This window comes from Aptenodytes patagonicus, chromosome 3 (assembly GCF_965638725.1).
Source record: "Aptenodytes patagonicus chromosome 3, bAptPat1.pri.cur, whole genome shotgun sequence".
Classification (NCBI taxonomy): Eukaryota; Metazoa; Chordata; class Aves; order Sphenisciformes; family Spheniscidae; genus Aptenodytes; species Aptenodytes patagonicus.
Genome location: NC_134951.1, coordinates 127,217,009 through 127,228,650, shown reverse-complemented (window position 1 = coordinate 127,228,650; position 11,642 = coordinate 127,217,009). Strand labels below are relative to the sequence as shown.

The 11,642-nt window shown below is 46.6% G+C and overlaps 1 long non-coding RNA gene across 2 annotated transcripts; it reads right to left on the bottom strand.

Annotated features, from left to right (window-relative positions):
• Positions 1-359: 359 nt before the first annotated feature.
• On the bottom strand, positions 360-9,729 carry LOC143159120 (uncharacterized). 2 transcript variants are annotated; one of them, XR_012995115.1, is made up of 3 exons: positions 9,570-9,729; positions 4,221-6,613; positions 360-701 (listed from the first exon to the last, which is right to left on the bottom strand). It is a non-coding gene; the product is annotated as an uncharacterized LOC143159120 (long non-coding RNA). The 2 variants fall into 2 exon arrangements; XR_012995116.1 differs by having other exon boundaries at positions 4,221-6,044.
• Between the last annotated feature and the right edge of the window lie 1,913 nt (positions 9,730-11,642).

Here is an 11,642-nt window from a genome sequence, read left to right as displayed (position 1 = left end):
CCATGGGTTCATCCATGGGCGCTATCCTCAGGAACTCAGCTCAGCTCTGGCTCACATGGCACTGGGAGGACCCTCTAATAAACGGAGGAGCAGGATGAAGGACGTGAGAAAGGGTGGGAGAAGGCATCCTCTGAAATCTTTATCTCCAAATACAAGTTTAGTAGATGCCAAGGGTCTTTTGGGGTTTTTTTTGAGAAGCTTATTAGCTATGGAAAAAAATGTAGCACTGTACTACAGTACATAGTGCTATACTATGATGTAAATCTGTATAAATTTAAATTGATGGGAGAAATTTGCAACTTGTGTAAACAGGCATAGCTCTGTGAAGTCAGTGGAGTCACACCAAACTATATCAGTTAAGGATATAACCCATCATTTTTAATGGTATCATTCTTCCATATAAGAAAAGGCAAGGAAATGGGGGTATGTGAGGGAGCAAATGAAGAAAAAAACACAGCACAGGATTTACAAAATCTTGTCCATCACTTTTCTCAGCCTCTGCATGGAACACATCTGCATGTTACAAAACACTTTGATGTCTACCCTACAAACTCTGGGCTCTCCTATCCGCTGAATGGTACATTCACAGGGCATTGCTTCTCTGATGTCAGCTGCCCTTGCTGGGAATAGGCAAGCCGAATATTGCTCTGAGCAGCTGAACATACACCACCTGCTGATTCCAGTGAGTTCATTCCGCTTGTCTGCAAATATAAAATATTGAAAGGGTCACAATTATTGTTCCTTTGGAGATATTAAAGTTTAGAAGCTGCCTCTAATGACTGATGTATAGTAGTAGAGCGTGATCTTTCCATGGAAAGTTGATTGCTACTACAAGATAAACCTTGTGTGGGTAAAATAAATAACGTCTTTCTCTTAGGCGCTGATGCATGATGTTTGGTTAACCAGTGGTGCCAAATCCAATGGGAATATACCTGTAATTATACCAGGGAACCATATTGCTTTCTAAGTTCAGAAATCTGCTGGGTGAAATGCTGACCGGTGATGCAGGAGACCAGCAGAGATGTTTGCAAAGGTCCCTGTTGGGGCTTTATGTCTACATGTAAGAACTTGGCTAACCAGTTCTGCTTCAAGCCTTTGTGCTGGAGCAGCACCGCCTGCGCACACGTGGTGTTCTTCATGTTCTTGTTGCCTATAGGAGGTGTAGGAACAGCAGCAGGTTCCCTGTCCTAGGGTCAGTCATAAAAGGCAGATCAGAACAAGGCAAAACAGGTGGGCAAGGAGCAAAGGATGCACACAAGGCCAATTGTCTATGTAAAACAACTGTGCTTTTAATTTGTTGCAGCAGCAGCAGCAGCTCAGCATCTGACCGCTCATTTGGGACGGGATTCCTCTGACTGTATGTGGACATCTACAGCTGATCTAGAGCTAAATGGTCTTTGCAGCTGTCTGGGAGCGATACTGATCTCATCCTAAGGGAGGCATCTGCTGTAGGCCAGGTGATTTACTCCCCAGAAGTGCCTACTCACTCCATTAACTCTGGTGGGAGGTGAATGTGGCTGAGCAGATGTAGATACCAACGTTGTTGGGAGTTAGGTGAGAAAAAACCCATCCTTTGCTGCAAGGCAAGTGGTGATCAGGCTGGCTCCTAGGGAAAAACAGCAGGTCAATGAGTGAAGGGTCAGTCAGACAAATCTGCTCGAAGCCCTGCTGACCTCTCTCCAGCCTAGCCCAGTAAGTAACAGAATTGCGCATTTGGAGAACTGGTCCTGAAATACTCAGTTACCTTTCGCCAACTGCCAAGCTAGTGCCAGGTGTGACTTTGTTTCTAGGTTGTGTTTGGAGGCAGTTGTTTTGGAAAAGGCAAAGACAGCCTGTTGGTATGGCTGGAAGTGGTCAGCATTGGCCAATTTGTGAAAAATCCTGTTCGCTGATCCCTGCCAAACCCCATCTCTCCAGCGGAGGCAAATTTAGCAATGACATCAGTGGCGATGTGCATTAAGTGTCATTAAAGCAACAGAGCTAGCACAATGGATGGACTTGTCGCAGAGGGAGAACGTTCCCTTTTGATCTGCTCTGCAGATCCTTTGCCCTCGATGTGTGGATCTGTACACCTCTCTTCCTCCACACACTGACATCAGTGGAAACTCCACGTTTAGACAGGTGCAAAATATGCGGCACTTAGATGCATCGCAGCGATAAGGACACCAAACTACTAATCGTGGAGGAAAATTCCCCATCCTGCTCCTACCCCACTGTTTAATTTTGTGTTACCTAGCAGGAGAGGATGATTCTATGATGTGTCCTCTTCTGAGATCACTGAGTTTTCTGTATGGTGAGACTCGCCATACCAATATGAGTCATTTAAAGAGTTCAATTAGTAATTTATGAAACTAATTAGCAACATATTAAAGGCCTAGTGCAATGATGTGCTTCTGAAGTGATCTGATGAAGGACTTGTACTGCAAACTATTGTATCAGGCTAATAATAAAGCAAACTGGTTCATTCAAAAGAAAATAGTCATTCTGAGGTTACCATCCTCTGCCATAAATACAGCACTGTAGCAGGGCTAGCGCTGTACGATGTCAGTGAGCAAAGGCGAAGGGTTTTTTTATGGGAATGGCAATAGCTTGTAGGTTGCAATTAGGGATGTATGAGGCAGGGTCACTATTTTTGTGCAACTGTGAGATTCTGCAGAACTCTTGAGGCTGCATCTGGACTGCAGTTGGGTCAGAGCATCCCAGCAGAAGTCGCTGTGGCTGAGCTAGCTTTAAATTCCAGATTTTGGGTGCCAGGTGCACTTATATCATCAAACAAAGGAATGCCCGCATTGTCCAGCAGATACACCCACTGCTCTTTGCAAACCCTCCAGCTCACACTGAGAGCCCTCCTCAGCCTGAGTTTGGAGAGGGGCAACGGAGATACAGGAGGGGAGGGGAGGAGAGAAGTGCAGTTGATGCCCCAATACATTTGGCCAAAGCTTTTCTTCCTCCAGGTTGCCTGACTTAGACATGGGTGCAGTCTAGTCTGCACTTCAGTCTGAGACAGTCCTCCAAAAAGGTCCTGAGCTCAGCTCTTCCTCAGTGCAATATTGAGACTTTGAGCTCAAGCAGCCGCCAGGCTAGCAGCCAGAAATGTGGACAGAAAGCAGGTAAGTCACAGGGCTGGGCACGCTTGAACTGTTTTGAATCCCACTCATTACACAGTGATGTAGAAATAGCCTTGGATTATATTTTAAAACTGTTTAGCCCTGACCCACATCCCAGTGAAGTCAATGAGATGTTTGCCAGTGACTTAAATGGGCTCTGGAACAGGCCTGCAATGTTACTAGTGCCTTCAAATACTTCCTTCACCTGTAGGATGAAAGTCCTTCTCCTGAGTCAATGGGCCTCCTTACTTCTTCCTCCCCTCTCAGTTTCCATGGGCCCCTAGCATGGGAAAGTCAGCCTTATTCATCTTTGTATTTCCATGTCTCTGAATCAGGCAGGTTCTGGGTATGTTCCACATAGAAGCCTGTTATCTTTTCAAATGGCAAAAAAGAGGGGATTTTTCCATAGTCACATAGTTTTTCCACAGAAATGTATTCATGAGAGTTAAACTTGCCCAAACTATGTTAATGTATGTGGTTGGCTTCTGTGCCAATTTTCATTGTGAATAAGACGCAAAATAAAAGGGCTCTTGTGTCTCCCTTTCCTCCTCCCTGAATCCCTCCCATAATTTTTGAGTTCATAAGCCCATTTTGTATGCGAATCAGATCAGGAGAGGAAAGGCAGGGGGATTACTTTTTCTTTTAAACTGTGCCTTTGCTTTAAACTACTGATAGACACATGAAATTTATGACCGAACCAAGAAGAGGTTAATACAATGGGGCTGGACCTTATAGTTGGTGTAAATTGGGATAACTCCATTTGTCCTGAGCGAACCTTGCTGATTTACACTGAAGGAGGACAGCCTTAGCTCACTGGGGGCTCTGTTCATTGCTGCCTTGTTATTCTAAGGCATTTTCATCTGACAAGAGAAATGGTTTCTCTTTTTAATACAGATGTTAGGACTTCAGCTTGACAGTCTCCTTCCAGAGCATGCACCGTGGATTACCACGGCACACACAAAACATGAGTTGAGTTTAGGCAGCTCTGTTAGCCAGATGGCTATGAAACATTCATAATACAAGCTGTAGCTATTATGAGCCATTTCTCTTCGGTGCATGTCCTGACAAGCTGCTGTTATTAAGTTTCAGTGTATTTCTGTTAATGTTACCTACCTATTTTCATTCCTGTATGCTGTCACACGGAGCTGGTTGGCGTGGTCTTGGGAACTGGGCTTCAAGGCTCCTCCCTGTGAAAGTTGCCAGCTCATTTATTTGTTTCTTTCCAGTGGTTCAAGCTGGTGCGTTATTCAGAAACTTCTGAAAGAGCGGGGTTGGGTAAACCTCTGATTCAGTTCATTTGAAAGCACCCTTGAAGTCCTCCTCCACATCTTGCCCTCCTGTGGCTGTGAAATAGGCTTGACTAGGCTAATTTGGAGCCCGTTTCTGAGAAATCATCAGTGCTTCTGTTGGAAATGTCCCTCAACTTGAAGGTCCCTGTTCTTTCTTGCAGAACTGTGATACTTCTAGTTTGGGCCCTGACTCTCCCTGGTCTTTGTTTCTCAGTCATAGAGGGCAGAAGTGCAGGAGGAGAGGGGGGCAAACACAACGTGGGTTGTGAGGTGTGAAGGTCAGGTGGCGAGAAGATTGCTTGTATTTTTATCCTCATCCCAGCATTACTCGCTCACCGGTCCAAATTATGTTCTCCCGATGGCTGCTCAGTTTTGCAAAGCCAATTAACTTTGCAAATGGTGGCAAGGATATGGGAGGTCTCAAGGGAGCTCTGAGTACTCGCTGCTTTTGATCCTGCCAGCGTTGTCTCCCTATGTTTAGCAACAGAAAGAGCTGTGGTGCAGGAGCCGCTCTAAGCTGTTGGCTGGTGGTATAATCCTTCTGGGATGGGTTGCATTAGATGAGGTGGTTTGACTGAGAGCTGTAGGCTCTCTTCAGCCCACCTTTGCCCTGTACAAAAGCTGCTGCTGCTGCTGCAGCTACACAGGAGTCTGTACACAGCCAACAGCATAGACCATGAGCTGTTGTCTCTGTGGATGGAGCACCCTTCTATGTGTCTGGGCTGAAAGGGCAGTGGCAGAGGTGTGCAAAGTGGTTACATGCAACTGGAAATACATGGTATCTAAGTGTCATTCCTGACAAGACATACAGTTTTTGGACATAATGTATACTATGTAAGATTAACAGATGAAGCTCTTTGTAGAACATACTTTCAGCAAACCTGTTCAGTTGGTTTGCCGGCTTATAGCACTTCTTATATGAACTGCCTGCATACTGAGAGTGGTTTCTTTTTTATACGACAGTAGTCATGTTAGCATCCAAAAATGTGTAATCTTGAGATTGGCTTTAGAAATCCTGAGATTTTAGTACCTAGAGCTGGGCGAAAGTTGCCTTCTGGTTTTTGCGTCAGAAACACTCAGATCCCTGCATTCACAGAGGATAAAAATGGACTTTAAATCAGAGATGAGATTCTTAGGTACATGAAAATTATTTTAGTGGAAAGCCACTAGATGTGGTACTACTCACTAGAAAATTGTAGGAGTTGGCCACTCTGGAGAAATCGGGCAACACCTGGTATTTGAAGAAATGATTCACAGTACAAGGAGAGCCTTTTGTTCATGTGCAGCTGAATGTGTAGCAGACAGATCTAAATTACGCTTTGCAAATGTTTTGTTACAGTCGTGGGTGCAAGACCCTTACGGGATGGATGCCGCAAAAAGAAGAGGGCGCCCACGAGCTCTTTGGCTGGAGTAGCCTCCTGCAGCATCCCCAGAATCCCTCTGTGACTTGACCACATGAGCCAAGGTGCAGTCCCCGAAGGGCAAGATCTCCTCTTGACAGATCTTGGTGGCTCTCACTTCAGCTGCTACTTTTTGGTGAGGAAGAGAGAGGAGTGAATGCATGGTAGTTGTTTTGTAATAGATAACCTGAGAAATTTCCATCACAGTTGCAATCTGCTTAGGTGGACCCATGTTCTCCTTTCCCAGCCTGTGAAGAGAAACAAAATGTCTGGCAGGCAACAACTAGATTATTTCACAAACTCCCTGCTCTCCTTTCAAGGAAGTGCTTTTTGCCATGATACAAGACTACCCAGTCCTGCAGACTTTCTTCCCTTGGCCTTGGCTCTAATCTCTAGTGTTCCTCTCCTTTCCTGGGAGGAGGCCTTCTTTCACATCTCAGATGTTTATACCGAGGTCAGCCAGGTGTTCATCCAAAGGAACCAGTGTCTCGGGCTCTGATGCAGACCCTGAGCTGCGCCCAGGAGAATGGCCCAGGGGACCCCACTCACCCACCCACTTCCGGGTGTTCAGGAACTATGGCAAGGCTTCGGGTAGCGTGTTTACAGTACATTTTCCAGCTGCAAAGGGAGAAGGGTTTTCTTTGCAGTTGTATGTAAATTGTTGTGGAAATGGAGAGTAATAACGTTCTCGTTTCAAGAATTGTCACGAATGCTTGGTTTTGAGGCCAACCATTCAGCTCCTGTTATCTCTAGGAATCAAGATGTTTATCTGTCTAAATGATTGCAGTGTGTCTCAGGTATTTGAAGGTGGTTCTTCCTATTTGTGGGAAAAAGAAAAAAAAATTAAAAAAAAGAATCAATCTTTGTTTCCCAAACTATCAAAAGCTTATTAGCCTCAGGCAGATCTTTTTATCTGCAAGGAATAAAGCAGCTATGTCCAGATCCTCAGCCAGTATAAATTAGTTTAATGCCCTTGGCCCATTATTTTTTCTCATGCAGTTTCTCTCGAGTGGGATTTAGGCTATGTTTAAGCATCTCCTTGTCTTCGTGAGTCCAGTTTGAAGCTTAGCAGAACAACCATTAGCCCCGGCTCTCGGAGAGCTTGCACCGGATGCTGCCCTGGTCTCCGGTGCCTACAGAGTCGATGGAGTGAGGTTGTGAGCCTTTTGTCAAGTAGCCAAGCAAGGCAATTGCTTTGAAGGGTCAATGGAGAAATGGGAGCTCAAAAGGTAAAGGAGAAGGTGGTGGAGCTGAGTTGAGGTGACCCCAGATATAAGCAGCATGCCTATGTGTGCCTCTCAGTTCATTGCAAGGCTGATGCACTTTTATCTGATGTTTAGGCAGGACTTCACCCAAGGCAGCGGGTACCCTTGGGGGGCTGCTGAAGGTTTAGGCTTCCCAGCTTCCCAGCTTCCCTGCTTCCTGGCTGAATTGACTGGTGCTCTGGCAAAGTGGAGTACGTCTCCAGAAAATCTGGTTGCCACATGAAATTGGCAATGTTTTCCTCCCAAAATAAAACCTACAACTTCCACTTGCAGTTGGTTAGATTGGCTAAGGGACAGAGTTGAAAATTATAACGTTCACAGAGACACAGAGACTCCTCTGCCAAGATTCACGTCAAGAAGAGGATAAGAGCAGTAAAGGAGGCCGGCTCTCACTGTTTCAGGGTTACTGGCAGAGTGGGGGCCTCTTCCCCTCCCGAGGGGACAGCTGTGCTAGCCAGGAGCAGTGGTGGCACCAGGTGAGGAGGTGAGGATGGGGGGTCCGAGGGCCATAGGTGCAGCGGGTTCTGGCGGCCCTGCCTGCACTCGCTGGTGCCCAGGAGGAAACCTGCCTAAATCCCTCTGGCAGCTCCCAGACCCGTTGAGTCCCCCTGTGTCTCCCCCAAGCAGGACCCTGCCTTAAAGCCAGGGCAAACACTCATGTATCCACAGGTGATTTCTTTGGGGATGGGGGCATGAAATTGAAGCACGTTGGCCCTTTTGGCCGAGAAGGTCAGGTTACTGCAGATCTCCCCCCCCACTTTTTCCTTTTTTATTTTAAGGGCGTGGTATATTTTGTAAGTTTTGTGTTTATCAAGAAGTTGATTGTGTAAATAAAATTGCGGCCTTGTGTGCCAAATAGCTGGGTTATGATTTCCTGGAGGAGAGCCAAGGCAGTGTGTGGGAGCATGCCAGTGTTAATATGTTCACTTTGCTAAGAAATACGGCATGTGTGAAGCAGCGAGGGAGGACGCTCTTTGAGCCGTGGCGCTGGTTAACCCTTCCCTGGCACCATCGTCTCCTTGCCTCTGCCGGGCTTCCGCCAGCAGTGGTTCGCAAACAATTTGTGCATTCACCGGCAGAAGGGGCTGAGGCTCTCATGGGCTTACCTGGAGCCTGGCCAAATCAACATGGGACTTCACAAGGCTTGGGATCCCACCCCGATTCCCCTCCTGTGGCGGGAGCCCGGTGTTTTCTTCAGCCAGCGTATGAAGGCTGCATCGCACAAACCTCAAAGGGGCCTCTGAGAGAGGCCAGGTCAGGCACGTGCCTGGGGATGCCAGGGCAGGGAAAAGGGCCTTAGGCTAAATGAGAATAAACTCCCTGACTGTAATGACTTTATTCCCTATTTACTACTAAGTGCTATCCAAAGTTTACCCTGTTTCTATCCTGCAGAGTCAGCCAGAGTTTTTCTCCAGTGGCTGTTCGAATAGCAGTTGAATCACTGAATAGTTTGAGAGTATTTTCTGCATGGGATGGTGCTGCAGAAGGGAAGCCTCATGTCACTGAAGGCAACGGGAGGATTACTACCAGGCTTTGACAGCGCCAGAATTACGCTCTGGTTGCTTGTTTTGTTACTTCTTCCCTACAAATCATGCAGTCCCTGTCTCAGAGCAGCTCGTATCTCCTACCACTCATCCTTAGGTCATTATATTCTGGAAGTATTTAAAACGAATGCAGAAAATGTAACTGTTTGCTTTCCACCAAAAAGGAAATAATGAGTCGGCTACTTCTGCAGACAAAGCAAAAGTCCTGAGGATGCATGAAAGGACTTCATTTTGCCAAACAGCAGGGAGTAGAGTTAGCTGTGTTACAGTGGGGAGGGGTTGGGGAGCCTGTGTGCACGGGGAATTCTTGCAACTCAGACAAAAATAGTGACTTCCATTATTTACCTACCTAAGCCGGAAACCTGCTTGCATTTCAGGCATTTATTGTAATTCCTCACATAGCTGGGGATGATAAGCCCTGCTAACTAGTCATTGCATGCTGACTGAAAATGATAGTTAATGTACACTGTCTACCCAAACAACTTTCTTCTTTAACCCTTTCAAACTTGCCAGGTTTGGGGTTTTTTTCAGATAATATTGCTGCCGATCAGCCTCACGTCAACCCTCCGTCTTCATAAAATTCAGTTTAGTGGAACTCTTTGATCGTAGTCTAATCTATATGGGAGACTTCTCAGAGCAGTTCACACGTCTAAGATACAATGACAGTTATGGCTCAAATTTCAAAGGAATCAAAGGGAGCCATTTGGCTGACTTCCACTAAATGTCACTGAAATTTGGATGCATAACTCTTACGTGTTCCTTGAGCAGGCTGGATACTGTGGTTTGAGCCTATTAATGATTCTGAGCTGTAGCCTGTTGCAGTCGGTGGAATTCTTTTCTCTGTGCACTATTTTGTACTATCTCGGCCCAAATGCCGAGGAGGTGAAAGGGCTTTGCTCTCAGGGGAGCATATGGGAGAGGAAGCACCCACCTAAGGGTTAGAGTTTAGGCAAGGGGAGCTTACCTCTTCCGTCTGTGCTCGTGCATGTATCCATGTCTTCCTGCAGCCATCCCGTCTCACTGCAGCCCTCGTGGCTTTGCCGTGTGCAGGAGTGCGCTCGGCTGTCCCAGGCGCCCCGTCCTATGGGGGCTGTCCTCTCGGCAGCATGTAGCATGCGTTGCCTGGGCTGGTGTGCCCATGGGCTTTGTACGGCACACCGAGCTCTAGACCTGAGGTCACCGCTGAAATGCCTGATGGAAACATTTACTAATTTCAGTTCGTGGGGGAAGAGAGAGAAGGAGTTTGCAGTTGGGCTCCTGCCCAAAGCTGTTTGCACCGGGATGGTGCATCACATGACTCCCAGCAGGCTATTGTTCTGGGGATTTGGCAACGTCAAAGGTACAAGGTGCATACTGATGTTTGGTACCAACGTTATATAAACGCTACTTGCGCAAGCCTAGCAGCTGATTTTACAAGACATGGGGAAAGACGCATCTTTTTCCAAGGGCAGGATTTAGCCCTAACTGCAATATCTTCCCAGCCATGATACAATAACAATATTTAGCAGGCATGTAGTTCTTAACATCATCAAAGCGAAGTACAAGCAGCAGCTAATTAATCCTCACAACACCCCTGTGAGGCAAGTATTACTATCCCCATTTCACAGACGGGGATGATGTGACTTTGGAAGGTCAAGTGACTTGTCCAGAGCTAAACAGTCTGCAGTGGAGCTCAATAGTTCCTGGCTCACAGCCACTGCTCAATGTACTTGCCCAGCCTATTACTGTATTTTATTATGCAAATCCCCATGGAAATTAGAAGCCCAAAGCAACCCACAGATCTAAACATGGGGCTTTAGATCTAAATGCTGGATCCATTTTGTTTGAAATTGGTTCTGGAGGCCTTCCAGTAATTTCACTGGATTTTGGATGGCAGAATGACTGTCATGCCTGGAAGTCTCCAGGAAAAATGGAGGTCGTGAAGATGTGTGTTGGTGGCTGTCCAGCTTTACCATTGTTTGCACAGGCTCTTCTGAGGTCACCAGATAGTGCCAAGCTAGACAGGTTGTCACTGAGATCAGTAAAATGACAGAGAAAAGTTCAGCCTAAATTCCTGCAGGTGTATTGCAAGCAGTGAATGGAGATCGGTCTGCCTAGTCCCTGGAAGACTCTTTGGCCACAAGGTTAAAGCTGGCTGAAGAGACAACCCAGGAAAGCCAGCTAGCTGCAGTGAACTGGGGTCTAATTCAGGCATAAAGTTTTTTTCAGTATTGGCAAGCTTTGCTCAAAAGCTGATGTTGTCCATGCAAACCAGCACTATTTTGATGATTCAGAAAATAAGCCAAGCCCTGTTTGGCTTGCACAACCACAGTTCTTCCGGAAATTGCCAGGGATTTTGCGTGTGCAAGGAAAGGGAAGGATATTCACCATGTAACGTTGGATTAGGACTGGTTCTTGGCTCCATATTTCATGGACTGACAAGTGCACTGCTAGATTTCATGAGGGTGTCATCATGCCACTGAAAGTTACTTACACTAAGTCACCCTCCAGGAACTGGGTCACAACTTTTTCTTTCATGAGACTTGGCAGTGATCTCAAGGTTTACTAGAAGCTGAAGAGAGGATGCCTATGTGCAACGCCAAAACCAACTGAGATGCAAGGGGAACTGGGCCCTGTGCCACTGATCAGTGCATGGCATGTCGGGCTCCGAAGGCGATGGGATGGGACTTCACTGCTTTGCAGCTCCAGCGGTTGCTGCTGGTTGCCTTTTGCACTCTGAACAGGTGTAAATGACTACCCAGAGGCAAAGCACGGCAGAATCAGGGCCAGATCTTCAGCTAGTGTCAATCAGTGCCTCAGCTTCAATGGGGCTGCATCAGTTTGCCTTAGGAAAGGGTGTAATGTGGGAAACAGAGATAAGGGAACTCATGTTCTAGCACCCTATATCCTATATAATTGCTGAAATAAGAGTGCAGCCCAAAACGGGTTTGCCAGATGCCAGGGTGGTGCAGAATCAATCCTGTGTTTTATGGGCAGGTTTATACACCCAAATGAAGGAAGCCTATGGCCAGGATGGGCTCGCCTCCTGCTCGCTTCA